At 42.0% G+C, this 17051-nt stretch overlaps 1 long non-coding RNA gene across 1 annotated transcript in view; it reads left to right on the top strand.

Moving 5' to 3' along the window:
• The window catches only part of LOC117081166, a 56790-nt gene extending 50285 nt beyond the window's left edge, over positions 1–6505 (top strand). Inside the window, exons 4-5 of the long non-coding RNA XR_004436116.1 lie at positions 5760–5841; positions 6406–6505. This is a non-coding gene — a long non-coding RNA (uncharacterized LOC117081166). The remainder of the gene's footprint in view (positions 1–5759; positions 5842–6405) is intronic.
• Positions 6506–17051: the final 10546 nt, after the last annotated feature.

The raw sequence follows: 17051 nt of genomic DNA on the forward strand, positions 1-17051 counted from the left end.
TGCAATGTGAACACGGACTATGTGAAATGTTATGGAGGTGGCTTTGCCAAACCTCATGGCTAGGAGCCCAGAAGGAAAAAGTCGAAGCAGCACTGAGCTGATACGAGACCGATTTCCACATTCCTGATTTGTGACTTGCGTGGCCCCAAATCACAGCTGCCTTGAACCTATATATTTATTTGGGTGCCCACTAGCAACTTGAGAGCTTTGGAAACTACTTATCCCCATTACAAAATATTGGGCATCCATCCATCCAGCTGTTCGACTAGCAACAGTTGTGTGCCTACCATGTGCCAAGCCATACACCAGGGGGTCCTTCTATGGTAAGGCTGCTTCTATTACAGAAGATAAATATATTCTCCTCTTCCTCCCATAAACTTTATTTATGCATAAGCATGCTCACTTACCCTGCTCACTATGCAAAATAGAAAGGAAATGGATTTTTATTTTTTAACTTTTAAGTTCAGGGGTACATGTGCAGGTTTGTTATATAGGTAAATTTTGTCATGGGCGTTTGTTGTACAAATTATTTCCTCACCTAGGTGTTAAGCCTAGTACCCATTAATTATTTTTCCCAATCCTCTCCCTCCTCCCACCCTCTACCCTCCAGTAGTCCCCAGTGTGTGTTCCTCTCTGTGTGTCCATTTGTTCTCATCATTTAGCTCCCATTTGAAAGTAAGAACATGTGGTATTTGGTTTTTTGTTCCTGTGTTAGTTTGCAAAGGATAATGGCCTCCAGCTCCATCCAAGCCCCTGATCTTATTCTTTTTTATGGCTGCATAGTATTCCATGGTGTATATGTACCACATAATGAAAATATGTAGCCAGGCACAGTGGCTCATGCCTGTAATCCCAGCACTTTGGCAGGCAAGGCAGGTGGATCACCTGAGGTCAGGAGTTCGAGACCAGCCTGGCCAACGTGGTGAAACCCCATCTCTACTAAAAATACAAAAAATTAGCTGGGCGAGGTGTCGGGCGCCTATAGTCCCAGCTACTTGGGAGGCTGAATCAGAATAATCACTTGACCCTGGGAGGCAGAGGTTGCAGTGAGCCGAGATCGCGCCACTGCACTCCAGCCTGGGTGACAGAGCAAAACTCCATTTCAAAAAAAAAAAAAAGATTTTTTTTGAAAATTTAAAAGTAAATTATTCTTATTATTGTTTTTTTTTTTCTAGCAGCCCCACTCTGGTTCTGTCCAGTTTTGAGTGTGAGGTCTGTAAAGGATTTTAGCTGATGAGTGATATTGTATTTTATAAATAGAAAATGACAGTTATGTGGAATGCTACTGCAATATTTGCACAAGAGAAAATGATGGCCTAAATCAAGGTTCTGGCAGTGAGGATGTAGAAGAAAAGATAGATTTGAGAGGTGTTTAGGAGTAGAATAAATAGAATGAGTGCATATTGATGGCAGTGGGGTGCGGAGGGGTGTGGTGAGAGAGGGAGAAGTTATAGATAACATCGGTTTACTTGAATGAATGTGGAAGTAGTAATACCACTAATAGAAAAATGACTACAGAATAAGGAGCTGGTTTGGAGTGGGAGAGGATACATTTTACTTTATATACCCCAGGTTTGAGGTTCCCAAGAGAAATCCAGGTGGAGATGTCAAGTAAGATGTCAAAAATACAGGTCTCGAGATTAACATAGAAGTATAAATATATATTTAAGAGTAGTTGGAGTATGAATAATAATTGAAGTTAAGGTAGCAGTGTGCTGGGTGAAAAGGAAAGACAGGTGAATAATTAAATATTGGAGTAATAATACTTAAGGTCTGGCTAACAGAAGAAGAAGCCAAGTAAGCAAATTGAGAAGAGAGACATTGTGGTTCATCGGGAAAATCAGGAGAATGGATTGTCATGGAAACAAAAGGAAGAGAATTCCAAAAAGGAGAGTGTTTGCGGATATCAAATACCCCAAAGAAAGCAGTGGAAACAATGAAAAGTATTCATTGGCCTTGTCAGTAAGAAAGTCATTGAAGACCTTTAAAAGAACATTAAAGTACACAAGCAACAAAAGCAAAAATAAATAAGTGGGACTGTATCAAACTAAAAATCTGCACAAGCAAAGGAAGCAATCAATGGAATGAAAAGACAACCTATGGAATGGGAGAAAACATTTGTAAACCATATATCTGATAAGGGGTTAATATACAAAATATATAAAGAATTCATACAACTCAGTAGCAAAAAACCAATGATCCAATTAAAAAATGGACAAAGAGCCTCAGTAGGCACTTGCCCAAAGCAGACATACAAATGACCCACAGGTACTTGAAAAGGTGCTCAACATCACTAACCATCAGGGAATTGCAAATCAAAACCACAATGAGATATAATCTCACACCAGTTAGAATGGCTATCATCAAAAAGGCAAAATATATCAAATGTTGGTAAGGATGTGGAGAAAAGGGAATCCTTCTCCACTCTTGATGGGAATGTAAATTGGTGCAGCCGTTAGATGGAAAACAGTATGGAGGTTCCTCAAAAAATTAAAAATGGAACTACCATATGACCCCAACAATTTCACTCCTGAGTATATATTCAGAGGAAATCAAATCAATATCTCAAAGAGAATATGCACACCCATGTTCACTCTAGCATTATTTAAAGTATCCACAACATTAAAACAACCTACGTGTCTATTGATAGATGAATGGGTAAATAAATTGTGTTATGTATAGACAAATGGAATATTATTCAGCCTTAAAAAGAAGGAAATACTATAATTTGCAACATAGATGAACCTTGAAGGCATTATGCTAAGTGAAACAAACCAGACAGACAAAGCCAAATACTGTATTATCTTACTTATGTATAGAATCTAAAAAGTTGAACCCATAGAAACAAATAGTAGAATGGTGGTCGCCAGGGGCTGGGGGCAGGGGAAATGGGGAAATGTTGGTCAAAGGGAGCAAACTTTCAGTTTTAAGATGAGTGAGTTCTAGGGACCTAACATACAGCTTGGTGACTATAGTTTCCATGTAATACTGTACACTTGAAATTGTTGAGAGATCTTAAATGTTCTTACCCACCCGCCCCCATGAACACACACATACATATAAGTTCACTAGTGAAGTGATAGCTGTGTTGACTAACTTGATTATAGTAATCATTTCACAATATACGTGTATCAAATTATCACATTTATACTTTAAATTTATAAAATTTTGTCAATTATATCTCAAAAAAGCTAGAAAACTTTTTTTAAAAAAGGAACTGTGAGAAGATGGATATATTAATTTGCTTGACTGTAGTAATCATTTCACTATGTATATGTATATCAAAGTATATTATATCCCTTAAGTATATATATAAAAAAAACTATTTAACATGAAAAAGGCAGGGCGCGGTGGCTCACGCCTGTAATCCCAGCACTTTTGGAGGCCGAGGCGGGCGGATCACAAGGTCAGAAGATTGAGACCATCCTGGCTAACACGGTGAAACCCCGTCTATACTAAAAATACAAAAAAATTAGCTGGGCCTCGTGGCGGGCTCCTGTAGTCCCAGCTACTTGAGGCTGAGGCAGGAGAATGGCATGAACCCGGGAGGCGGAGCTTGCAGTGAGCCGAGATCGCGCCGCTGCACTCCAGCCTGGGTGACAGAGCGAGACTGTCTCAAACAAAACAAAACAAAACAAAACAAAACAAAACCCCCCAAAAAAAACCCATAAAAAAACTCCATCAAAGTATGTGGGTCATGGGTACTGGATTGTAGGATATTTAAATAAGAACACAGAGAAGGTGCAGAAGGATGCAGAGTGAGGCGGGGCATGGTGACTCACACTTGTAATCCCAGCACTCTGAGAGGTCGAAGCAGGTGGATCACTTGAGGTCAGGAATTCGAGACCACCCGGCCAACATGGCGAAATCCCGTCTCTACTAAAAATTACAAAAATTAGCTGAGCATGGTGGTTCGCCCCTATAGTCCCAGTTACTCAGGAGTCTAAGGCAGGAGAATCACTTGAACCTGGGAGGCAGAGCCCAGATCATGCCACTGCACTCCAGCCTGGGCAACAGAGTGAGACTCCGTCTCAAAAAAAAAAAAATGATAATAATAATAAAAGGATGCAGAGTGGAGTTTGGTGATGAAGAAAATAATAAGTGGTGATAGCTAACATTTATTAAGTGCTTATTTTGTGTCAGGTTTAGTGTCTGACACGTAGCATCTAATTTTATGAACCATGTACGATTGTTGTCTCCTTTTATTTATTTATTTTTTAATTTTAATTTAATTTTATTTTATTTTGAGATGGAGTCTCGCTCTGTTGCCCAGGCTAGAGTGCAGTGGCACGATCTCGGCTCACTGCCAGCTCTGCCTCCCGGGTTCACGCCATTCTCATGCCTCAGCCTCCGGTGTAACTGGGACTACAGGCGCCTGCGACCACACCCGGCTAATTTTTTGTATTTTTAGTAGAGACGGGGTTTCACCGTGTTAGCTAGGATGGTCTTAATCTCCTGACCTCGTGATCTGCCCTCCTTGGCCTCCCAAAGTACTGGGATTACAGGCTTGAGCCACCGCGCCCAGCCTGTTGTCCCCTTTTATACACCAGAAACACACTTGGAACTTAAGTGAGTTGCTAAAGATCACAAAACAAATAGGTTGCAAAACATGACTTAAACCTAGTGTTGACTGACCCAGACCCAATATCTTGACAGCCACATTGAGGCCAGAGAAGGTAGGGCTGAGAGTATTCTTGTTTATATGGTTATAAGCTTATAAAAAGAAAGCTTCTTAATATAATGATAGATTTAGTTTTTTAATAATAAAAATCACACACACAAAATCACATAGGACTATTTTCCTCGAATTGCCATTCTGTTTCATGTCTGGAATCAAATAATAATGAATGACTCCAATTCTTTCAATATTAAAACTCAACCAAAACTCAATATTCACTCAACCAGCTAGCTGATTAGTCATTAACACTTGCTGAGCATACACAGTACAGGATGGTAAACTTGAAGTGAAATTAAAACATCAGTCTCAACTTCCTGGACCCTTGAGGAAAAGCAGCTGGTAAAATAGAGAGGAAAAAAGACTTCTAGATCTACTTGGTGTTTCTGACTGGTGCTGGGGAGAGCCCAGAAAGATTTTTAGGTTACAGTGGCCCTTCAGTGATTCAGATCCATCCTTTTTTCCCAATGGCATCTAGCCTCAGTCAGAAAGCTTTGCTGAGCCCAGTGCTCTGCAGACAGCCCTTCCCTTATGGCAAGTGCCTCTCTGAGGCCCTTGTTCTTCTTTCCTGCTAATAATTCTCAGTGAGTACCATCCCAATCCATTTGGGGACCTCTAAACTAGGACCTCAAAGATAAAGGGTCAAAGCCTCTTTCCCTTTTCTTTTTTCAGGGTGGCTTCCTTGCAGAACTCCAGGGGTACCATCCACGTTGTGCCCCTCAGAACATGTCCATCGCAATCTATTACAATATGCATGGTGTCCCCTGAAGTTGTGCAGTTTAGCACTGACTCACCTACTTAACCCCAGCCTTCTATCCCAAGGGAATGGGAAAGAACAGATATTTCAAGACCAAGTCATCATATTATTCCTTCTTCCAAGGCAGTAGGTCTCTTGTAGTAATGTAATTCACTCAAGTGATTCTTGCAAAATAAAGATCTATTCAAATGTGATTTTCCAAAGCTGTTTTTTAAATAAAATGCATTTTCTGCTCCTCCAGGTGCATTATTACACAAATAATAGCTATCATTTATTGAGCAGACATGGTACTAATGCTTTACATGCATTATCTCATCTCTGTTGCAGAAGAATTTGAGTCTAATAGTGGAGCTAAAAAATGCAGAAATTATAGTACAAGGTGGAATGTGAAAAAGATCACATGAGTGAGGTAAGTGCAAAGCACCAGGGGAGCTCAGAGGAGGGGGGATTATTTCCAACCAGAGAAGCTGATACAGCCAACATTCAACAAATAATTATTGTGTGCCTGTTAACATCTTTGTCTCAAGAATCTTACATTCCATTGAGAAAAGGACAAGGAAACAGATCATCTCAATAGTGAGATGTCATTTGATGACTGCAATTGAGCCATCAAGGGAGGCTCCTTGGAAGAGGCAGTACATGAACTATAGGTACTGAAGGTTTGGGGGACTTCTGAATAGACCAGGATGGGGATCCCTGATATCTCAAGGGTTGCACCTGGATCTCATTATACCAGTCCCATCCTCTAGAAGAGAGAGAGAGAAACAAGGAGTTGTTCTCTATTCATTTCTCCATTCATTTCTCCTCTGAGATCTCAATTTTGAAGACTTTAATGGTAACCAGTCCTTCCCCTCTGTACAACTGGCTTTTCTCCCACTGCAGATTGCACTGCACTTTGCTTAACTCCATTCAGTTTGTGACCTCTTCTCCAATTTACCAATTCTGATTCACATGCTCCATCTTTCTCCCACAGAGAAGAAACAGCCGGCTTTTGGACTTCCAAACCTCCTGGAAAAAAGCCAAGCTCCCATAAACTGCAACATGATTGTGTGAATTAAAATGTTCACATGATATCAACCGTGCAGTTACTCCAAAGTTTATTTTGGAAAATATTACATTTGGAAAATGGGAAGCATTCCAGAGTATTCCCTTACCTTGAAATATCAGTAGACACAAGGGTATTTTGAGATCATTTCTTGGTTAAAAGTTAGCAAATAATCTGTACAATTAGACACATAAAATTGCCTTAAATAACATTAGTTAAGGATTCTGGGGCTTAAAAATTTCTATAGAGTATTTGTTGAGAAATTTGGGACAAAAGGCTATAATTTTAACTCACTGAAGCAAACTTTCAAAATGCCTTTGAGTTAACTCCCAGTTGACTTTTATTGCACATTTCACTTCCAATCATCAATGATTAGACCTTGGTAAGTTGCATGTTTCCCAAAATCTTACATGCTTCAAACTCTATCCCTTTGGCTATAAGAGGCAAAAGAGTTTAGAGTCCTAGTGAGAACTGTATCCAAACCCTAACAGCCCAGGCATCCAAGGACCCAAGGGGCCTATACATTTCTCCCTTACTCTCCTCTTCCATCCTTTTCTTCTCAGCTTGGTTTTGCAGTGCTAAAGCCACAAGAGGAGAGGTTCTACAAGGTCAGATGTCCCAGGGAGATCTTATTGATGCACCTCTTTCTCTAATGCAGCCCAGTTCCCAGTGCCTATGATATATTTGCAGTGGCTACAATACAAATTAGATTGGAGGGCCTTAAGAAAAAAGGCCTAGAATGATAAACAGGTTACAGTCCTTGTATATTTATTCTGGCTTTGAAATATGAAAAGGCCTGAAACTCAATATTGTCCATTATCTCATTTATGAAAAAGAAAACCCAGTACGTGTGTGTGTGTGTATGTGTGTGTGTGTGTAAATGCATAAAGAAAATGGTTACCTCTGGGAAAGAAAGGGTAATTAGACAAGAGTAAAGGCGGACTCTTAAATGTATATATATAGAGATAGATAAATACACTTTTTTTTTTTTTTGAGACGGAGTCTTGCTCTGTCACCAGGCTGGAGTGCAATGGTGCAATCTCAGCTCACTGCAACCTCTAACTCCCTGGTTCAAGCAATTCTCCTGCCTCAGCCTCCTGAGTAGCTGGGATTACAGGCGTGTGCCACCATGCCCAGCTAATTTTGTATTTTTAGTAGAGATTACATTTCACCATGTTGGTCAGGCTGGTCTCGAACTCCTGACTTCAGATGATCCGCCCACCTCAGCTCCCAAAGTGCTGGGATTACAGGTGTGAGCCACCGCACCCGGCGGTTAAGTTTCTTAAGCCCTCCAAGTCTCAATTTTCTCATCTATAAAATGATTTGTTATGAGAATGAGGGGTAAATGCTAATAACATAGGCAAACACCTAAAACAGTGTTTAATGCAATACAATGGTAATTATTTTTGGTACTTTTATCATCATTATTAGTTCCTTCTATAATTGATAATTCTTCTTCCTTTTTTTTTTTTTTTTGAGGTGGAGTCTCGCTCTGTTGCCCAGGCTGGAGTCCAGTGGTGCGATCTTGGCTCACTGCAAGCTCTGCCTTCCAGGTTCAAATGATTCTCTTGCCTCAGCCTCCCGGGTAGCTGGGACTAGAGGCATGCAGTGCTATGTCCGGCTTATTTTTTGTAGTTTTAGTAGAGATGGAGTTTCACTATATTAGCCGGGCTGATCTCCAATTCCTGACCTCAGATTATTCACCTGCCTCGGCCTCTCAAAGTGCTAGGATTTCAGGTGTGAGCCATGGCAATTGGCCTCTTCTTACCTTTTTCTGTTGCTGTTTGTTTCCAAAACCCCTTTGAAATGCATTATCTTCCTATGTTATCAATTCTCCTCAGCTTCTAATCATCAGTCACTTTATGGTAAATATACAAAACATCTAAATAAAAATAATTTTTAAATTCAATTATACTTTCCCATTTTACAAGAAAAAAAAGTGTTATACAGCATGTGTGCCTTCTGTGTGTGGTTGGTACTGGGATAGAACCTGGATTTTGTCTTTACCTGGAATGCAAAGATGATAATTGAAATGCAGGCTCCAAGGAGCTCCTAGTCCAGTGGAAATGATAGAACACGCTAAGAACGTGTTCAGAGATGTCTGAAACTGCCTTTCTTTCTCATTGGTGTGTGGGAGACTGTCATACTCCCTTAGTAAGTATGGCATTTAGGCAGGAAACTTAAATTGGAAGTAAAACCCCCTGATTTCTGAGAGCAGTCAGACGGTAGCTCCTGCCTGCCTTCCCAGCTAATTGCCTCCCATTAAGATACTGAGTCGGTACAGTATAGGGAAAGGAGACAAGTAACTAAAGATGAGCATGAGGAATTAGGGGCAGAGGATGCCAGGGAGTGAAGAAAAGGAAGCAGTGTAATTAAAAGAGGCAGTAGAGGGATGTTTGTTGGTGGAACTAAGCAGAATGACTGAGGGTCCAGGCTCTGGAATCAAAATGCTTAGGTTTGTATCCAGCTCCTTTACCTATGAAGTCTTTGACCCTAGACAATCCTCTTGATCATGAGTATCTCTGTTTTCCTCATCTGTAAAATGGGGGTCATAAATTACTATCTTCATAGGGTTGTTGTGAGAATTAAATGAGATAATAGACATAGAACAGACAGAGCCTGGGACACAGTAAATGCTTAATATTGACCCACCTTATGTTGGTGGAAGATGTCTAGGGTGATGTTTGTTGTCTTGGGCATAGTTAGCCATGTAAGACAGCCCGCTGGGAGGACCTGTGTGACTCAGCCACATGTGGGACACAGACAACAAGCTGCCTGCATTGCTCTTTGCCTTCTACCTCCAAGAGAGGAGGAGGGTTGTTTGCCTTGCTTCTTGCTCTACCCATAGCAGCTAGAATAGTGTCACTCACTGTGCAGATACTTAGTACATACTTATTGAATTAGTGATATATGAATGCATACTTAGAAAGGGTTTAATGCCTTATTCATCGGGAAAACTGCTACTATTTTTTTGAGGCATAATTAAAATTCTTTGAACTCCTCTGGTCTACCCCTCCAGAACCCCCAAAAAGTTAGGTGCTTCTGCCTCTGCCTTTATTTACTCATATATCTTTTGTTTTTTTTTGAGAGTCTTGCTCTGTTGCCTAGGCTCCAGCCTGGCGTGATCTCAGCTCACTGCAAGCTCCACCTACCGGTTCACACCGTTCTCCTGCCTCAACCTCCTGAGTAGCTGGGACTACAGGTGCCTGCCACCACGTCTGGCTAATTTTTTGTATTTTTAGTAGAGACGGGTTTCACCGTGTTAGCCAGGATGGGCTCGATCTCCTGACCTTGTGATCTGCCTGCCTCAGCCTCCCAAAGTGCTGGGATTACAGGCGTGAGCCACCTCACCCAGCCTATTTCCTCATATATCTTACATTATACTTTCATTTTAATTCCCATGCATATTTTCCCTATTAGACAGGAGAAATCACAGAGGCACGAAGTCTTTTAACCTTTGGAACAAGAATGCCTTGTAAGGAACTAAACATAAGTTTTGTCTCCTCTGCTTTTGGAGGCCTTGGGACTTGAATTATTGAGACACAAAAGCTAATCACCTCTCAGGAGGTGATAGATGGGAATCCTGGAATTTGGAGTTTGGGATTCATGGCAGCTTTCTAAATCCTATTGCCAAGGAAGGAGCTTTTGTGTCTAAAGGTCAAGAGAAAACTGCTGCCTGGAGAGGTGGCCCTGGAGACCACCTAGATAGTCACTTTAGCTGAGGGCATGAAAGGGCCTTTTGTCTGTGAGAAGTATGAATATAGTGCTTTTGTATTTTTACAGTTGAAATGGAAAGTGGGCTGGCCTCTGGTATTGCAGTCTGTGAGGTGCTAATGCTTCAGCCAGTCTGAGTGAAGGTGGATTGATGGTGGGGATTGAGGGAGAATGGTTTTATGTGATGCAAAGGACTGAGCACTAAATGCTGCAGACTGGGAGATCCAGCAAGGGACATTCTCTGTTGATCATGGCATCAAAAGAATGGAGTCTCTCATGAAGACACCTTCCATCAAAGTACGATGCTAGCTGATGCGGTAAACTGGATCAGCAGCAGTGTCTGACACTGAGCTGCTACAGGGCCTGGCTGACAGTGGAAGGCCAACTTTCAACAGCAACACTATGAGGCATGCAGGAATAGCAGTGGGTGCTTTGATATCAGGGCTTACCTTAACTTGAAGCAGAAGTCAAATGGACCTCCCAGTTGGAATGTGTACACCCTCCAGGGTTCTCAGAAGAGCTAGAAGAAGGGAAAGGGGTCCCAAAAAAGAGACAACACACAAACCTAACATGAGGGGACTCAAGTCATTTTTCATTTAAATAGGAAAATTGAATATGCTGTCATAATTCTACCTTGAGTGTTGAGGAGTTGACACCAGCTACACGTCAGTGGATCGACTTTGGTTTCTACCATACTGCTTGGCACATGATGGGGTTCATCACATGATTAGAGTACTAACAAATGGATACGCGGAATGTGATATAAAATGTTCAATAAGATTTTCACAGATTCGATTAGGAACCCGTTTCGGTTTTCTTTTATATTCTGCAAACCCATGTTAAACAGGTTACTAAGATACAAAGACTGTTTTATGGTGTGCTCCATATGCATACACCCAGTCTACCTGGACGCACCAGATGGTGATTAAAGAGGAGGTCAGGTTTACCTTGTAATGCCCAAATTATTGTGGCTCAAACTTTCATCTCATCTAATGACAGAAAATCCTGTATTTTATGAGGCCCCTCTCTGCAAGTAGGTCTTTGCGCCTCCCAGTCAGTCACATGTTCCACAAACCCATACTGCCCTAGCCATCCCTGTGGTGGCAGATTGCTCGTCGTAGCTCCACCACTGTCACCCCTCATCTCCCACAACCCCAGGATTGAAGCCACTGTAGCTGTGCTGGTCTCAGGGGGAGAAAGGCTTTTCTTCCCTTTGCTAGATGATCCCAAAGGTGGACACAGACCCTTTAATTTCCCACAGCATGATGAAGACCAAACATTATTTTGCAGAATGTTTAAGGATGTGAGAAAGGAATTATAAAACTGAAAAACAAAAATGCCTACTAATTCTGAATGTTCTCAGAGTCCACAAGCCAGAGCATAGTCTGCCTTGGGCTCTTAGAGCGGCAGTCCCCAACCGTTTTAGTACCAGGGACCGGTTTTGAAGAAGACAATTTTTCCATGGATGGTGGTGGGAGAGGCTTTTGGGATGAAACTGTTCCACCTCAGATCATTAGGCATTAGATTCTCATAAGGGGCACGCAACCTAGATCCCTCTCATGCACAGTTCACAGTGGGGTTCAAGCTCCTGTGCTGCCGCTGATCTGACAGGTGGTAGAGCTCAGGTGGTAATGCTTGCTTGCCTGCCACTCACTTCCTGCTGTGCAGCCCGGTTCATAACAGGCCATGAACTGCTCCTGGTCCACAGCCCAGGAGTTGGTGACCCCTGTTTTGAGAGTGCCTCCCTGTTCTCAAACTTGGACCTTCTAGCAGTGTCTGTTTATCTTTTCCCTTCAGCAACCTCCAGCGGGTTCGCTCTGCTAAAAGTCCAGGCCCCAATCTCCAGGAGCCCAGGAGAGGACCACATTTCTCCCTCTGTCCCTCTAGTCTCAGGCCTGCCTCCCCATCCTCTTTTCCTGTTTATTTCCTGTGGGTAAACTCCAGCCCTCCCCCATTCATGGGGTCAGGCCTCTCCCTATGGTCTCTGTGATATCATCATATAAAAGCAAAATATCCAATGGGGCATATTCTCCAAAATCTCCATTTGAATATTACTGTGTATGACAGAATAGCAGGCCAGTCTTTTAGCATTAAGCCTAGCCCAGTCCCATTATTTTTATAACATTTTATCCAGCATGAACTCAAAATCAGAACCACAGTTTCTCTGCAGTCCTAAAGTCTTCTCTCCCAATCTCCCGTGAGAAGCTGTTTAAACAGGAAGCATGAGCATTTCTACTACAATAAACAATACCATACAGGCTAGGGTAGCCTACACCTGCACTTTAAAGGAAACATTTCCCCAAAGGCATAGTAAACTGCTGATATGTAGCTTTGCCCATAATAAAGACAATTTTTGCCATTACTATGCAGAAAAGTTTAGCTCTCTAAAGATACAGCTGTCAAACCCGAATTCCTGAAAAGGATCTGGCTTAATATAAGCATATCTAACCTGGTCCATTTAGATAATTATCCCCAAACCAAGGATGAATCTGCCTCAACATGAATGAAAGTTTCTACCTCCTGCAAAAACTATATGAAGATCTGAAATTACAACATTCAAGGTACCATCCCCACTCTAGCCTTCACAGATCTCAGGCCCATTTTTAATTAAGGCTCTGGTTATAAGTATTGTGTGACTGCCTACCCCCAGTGGTCTCTGCTTTTCTTAAGGGTATCACTCACAAAAGGGAATATAGCCCTAAAAAGAGAGCAGAAGGGAAACTGCTGCCTCCTTCCGGGCAACGCAGCCTTTTCCCTTTTCCACGACTACATAAATATGGAACTAATTTTGATTTATTTTTCTTGAAACTTAGATACCTGGCTTGTCAACAATAATTCAAAAATAATTTTATGAAGTTTTAAGAATTAGAGTTAGTCAAATAATGAAATTGAGATTCTTTAGAGATTCAATTTCTGTAATCATAGGTCATACAGAACTAAATGAATTTGGAGGTGTGGATTCTAATGGATTTAGGTTGTAGAGACTGTCAACTCAGATAAATGGAAATAAAAGGTGAACTTTCTCAATAAGTTTCTGAATAGACTTTAAGGTTTTGTAATGAACAACAGCTGGCAAGTGCTTACGTGTCTCTTTCCATTTATTTTGGCCACTAGCCCAAACAGTGAAAATAGATTTTTGCCGATCATAGACTTAAAAATCATCAATGGGGAAGGCCATTTTAAATTTAAAAACACAAGTAGGTATGCAGTATACAGAAATGAGCCATAAAGAACTTTCTATTTTCTTGCCTTCAGTTCTAGTCATTCACATGTTTATTGCCTGCCATGTACCAGGCATTGTGCTAGGTCCTGAAGTAGAGAGCAAAATGAATAAGCAAAGCTGCCATGTCTTTACCTCCTGGTCGGGGAATAGAGGTGAGTGGGGTGACAGAATACACTGTTAACTAAAATATTAAAATAAAAAACCCGTTCTCAGTTGATAACAGATGTGTGGACCATGTTCAGAAAAGACAACTAACTCTACCCAGAAGGCTTCACAGAGAAGTTGCATTTCAGTTGGATCCTGAAAGGTGAATAGAAGGTCACCAAAAGAAGGGGAGATAAATTAAGTATTTGTTTGTTGTTTATCTTTGTTACTAGACTAACTGTAAGTTTTGTGTGGGTAGGGACTGGATCTTGCTCAATGTCGCATTTTTGGTGCTCAGTGCCTGAAAACACCTCAAGTATTCTAAACTATCTGTTGACTAACCAACTGAACAGTATTTCAGGCAAAGAGAACCATATGCACAATAACAAAATAAATAACAGAATGATTTTTCTAGGCTATGGCTTGTAATATCAACACTGTTAGCTCCTGGAGAGGAAAGAGGTGTATCATAACATGGCTAAAAAGGGCAGGTGTTATAGAAGGAACCAGCAGATCTGCATTCTATTCCCATCCCTGTCATTAACTAACTACATGACTGAATAAATGCTTAGCTTGTACCACCTGTAGTTTTCTCACTTGTAAAATAGCTTTGGAAGAGTATATTATTTTAAGTGTAGCAGGATGAGCTGCAGACAAAACTCCTCAGACACCAAGTTAAAGAAGGAAGGGGTTTATTCGGCCGGGGGCATCAGCAAGACTCCTGTCTCAACAGCTGAGTCCCACAAGCGAGCAATTCCTGTCCCTTTTAAGGGCTCACAACTCTAAGGGGGTGCATGTGAGAGGGTCGTGATCAATTGAGCAAGCAGGGGGTATGTGACTGGGGGCTGCATACACTGATAATTAGATTGGAACAAAACAGGATAGGGATTTTTCACATTGCTTTTCTATACAATGTCTGTAATCTATAGATAGCATAACCGATTAGGTCAGGGGTCAATCTTTAACTACCAGGCCTAGGGTGTGGCACCGGGCTGTCTGCATGTGGATTTCATTTCTGCCTTTTAGTTTTTACTTTTTCTTTCTTTGGAGGCAGAAATTGGTCATAAGACAATATGAGGGGTGGTCTCCCTTATAAAAAAAAAATTAAAGAAAGATCAATAATATATGACTGCATTTTTCCCTTCTTTTTCTAAATGCAAAATTGATATATGCATCCCAGCTTTAAGATGGCCAACCACATGCATACTGATCATCTCTTCCTTTCTCAAGAAGACTGCGGCACTGACAAAAAAATTATTGAATGTTCAAAAACAGGACAGAGATGTCCCTTGGATCAGAAGCTGTGAGTAAATAAGAAACCAGAGCAGTGAGCTGTGGCTCTCCCCACCTCAAAACTGCTGTTGTTGGTCATGTATTGCCCTAACTGAGGGCCTTCTAGATCTCTATTACCTAGCTAAAGAGATAAAAAGATAGAAAGATTGAAACAGAAAGAAAAGCTAAGAGATAGGGAGGTTACAGGAATTTTACAATCAATCTAATGCAGGCATTTAAAAAATGTCTTTGTTCCAGGAATCTCTGTAGCAGTTTAGTGGAGTCTATGGATACCTTCGCAGAATAATACCTTTAAATGCATAAAATAAAATACAGAGGAGAACAAGATGGCTGACTAGAAGCAGACAAGTGGAACAGCTCCCTTGACCACCACGGACACTTGAGGTAGCAGGGAGAGCTACTTAGAGAAGTGGTGGGGCAGCAAACCAGCTGACGTGGAGCCCAGAGGGTTTGGTGCCAGAGTATTTGTAGTGGAGCACAGCCAGGGACAGCCATCCCTCTAGGCTTGACTTGCTCCTTTAAGAGACTTTAGCCCTAGAGAAGCTGTCAGACCTAATCTCTGCAGGGCAGTCTTGCACATCAGATAGGGCTGGTCCAACCTGAGCACTTCTTGGTTTGCTGGCCTTTCCCGGGGCCCCAGCATGGCCATGCCTGCTTACAGGGCAGTCTCAGATGTCCTGGGGGCCCACACCATGGCTTCTGCACCAGCAGACAGTGCCTGACCTGTGGAGAGCTCCAGTGATATGGCCCCTATGGCTACACACCAGCCTGCATGTTCCCTCCCTATACTGCAGCCTCCCCCAAGCCCACCACAACTTCCCACATTGCTTTTCTGGCCCACATCTACACGGGTGGGTTTTACTTGCCTTGCCAGCATGTGGGAGTGCAGTCTGCCCTCCTTCTCCTCCCTGGCCACTGCTCCCTGCTCCCACCATTGGAGAGAGACTCTTGGCAGGTACAGAGCCAGAAAGCCCTGCCAGTGCCCTGCTTTTGCCCTAATACTGCACAAAGAACACTGTGCAGGGGATCCTCAATGAAAGAAAGCTAAAAATCATGATAAAACAATGCAGCAGTTGACAGACAAAATAGCCATTATAGAGATGAATGTAACCTACCTGATAGAGCTGAAAAACACACTACAAGCTGCCACACTTTGGCCCCCACAGTACAGTGAACTCCAATCCTTGAGGATCCAGAGAGCAAAGTTGGGTCCCAATACAAGTCCCCCAGAGTTTGAGCACACAGTCTAGAAGTTGGGAGCTGAGTATTGGCCCCCTAAAATCTCCCAGAAATGAAGTCAGCCAGCTGAATGTACCTTATGCTATAATCAAAACCTCAAGGTCATCAAATAGGATAAAAGAAAAAAAAAAAAGCCCATCCAAAGGTCAGCAGTCTCAAAGGTTGAAGGTAGATAAGCCCACAGCGATGAGTAAGAATCAGCACAATAATGCTGTAAACTCAAAAAGCCAGAGTGCCTTCTTTCCTCCAAATGACCACATCACCCTTCCAGCAAGGTTTTGAAACTGGAGTGAGGATGAGATGGCCGAAATGAAAGAAGTAGAATTCAGAATATGGATAGGAACAAAGTTCATTGAGCTATGTTGTTCATTGAGTATGTTGAAACCCAATGTAAGAAAACTAAAAATCATGATAAAACAATGTAGGAGCTGACAGACAAAATAGCCAGTATAGAGATGAATGTAACCTATCTGATAGAGCTGAAAAACACACTACAAGAATTTCATGGCCGGTCATGGTGGCTTATGCCTGTAATCCCAGCACTTTGGGAGGCTGAGGCAGGCAGATCACGAGGTCAGGAGATCAAGACCAGCCTGGCTAATATGATGAAATCCTGTCTCAACTAAAAATACAAAAAAATTAGCCAGGCATGGTGGTGGGCACCTGTAGTTCCAGCTACTCAGGAGGCTGAGACAGGGCTTGCAGTGAGCCGAGATCTTGCCACTGCACTCCAGCCTGGGTGACAGAGGGAGACTCCATCTCAAAAACAACAACCAATCAGAAAACAAAGAATTTCATAATGCAATCACAAGTGTTTTTTTTGTTTTGAGATGAAGTCTCACACCGTCACCCAGGCTGGAGTGCAGTGGCACAATCTTGGCTCACTGAAACCTCCACTTCCCAGGTTCAAGTAATTCTCCTGCCTCAGCCTCCTGGAGAGCTGGGATTACAGGTGTCCACC

Source organism: Trachypithecus francoisi, unplaced genomic scaffold (genome assembly GCF_009764315.1).
Source record: "Trachypithecus francoisi isolate TF-2019V2 unplaced genomic scaffold, Tfra_2.0 Lachesis_group8, whole genome shotgun sequence".
In the NCBI taxonomy this organism is placed as follows: Eukaryota; Metazoa; Chordata; class Mammalia; order Primates; family Cercopithecidae; genus Trachypithecus; species Trachypithecus francoisi.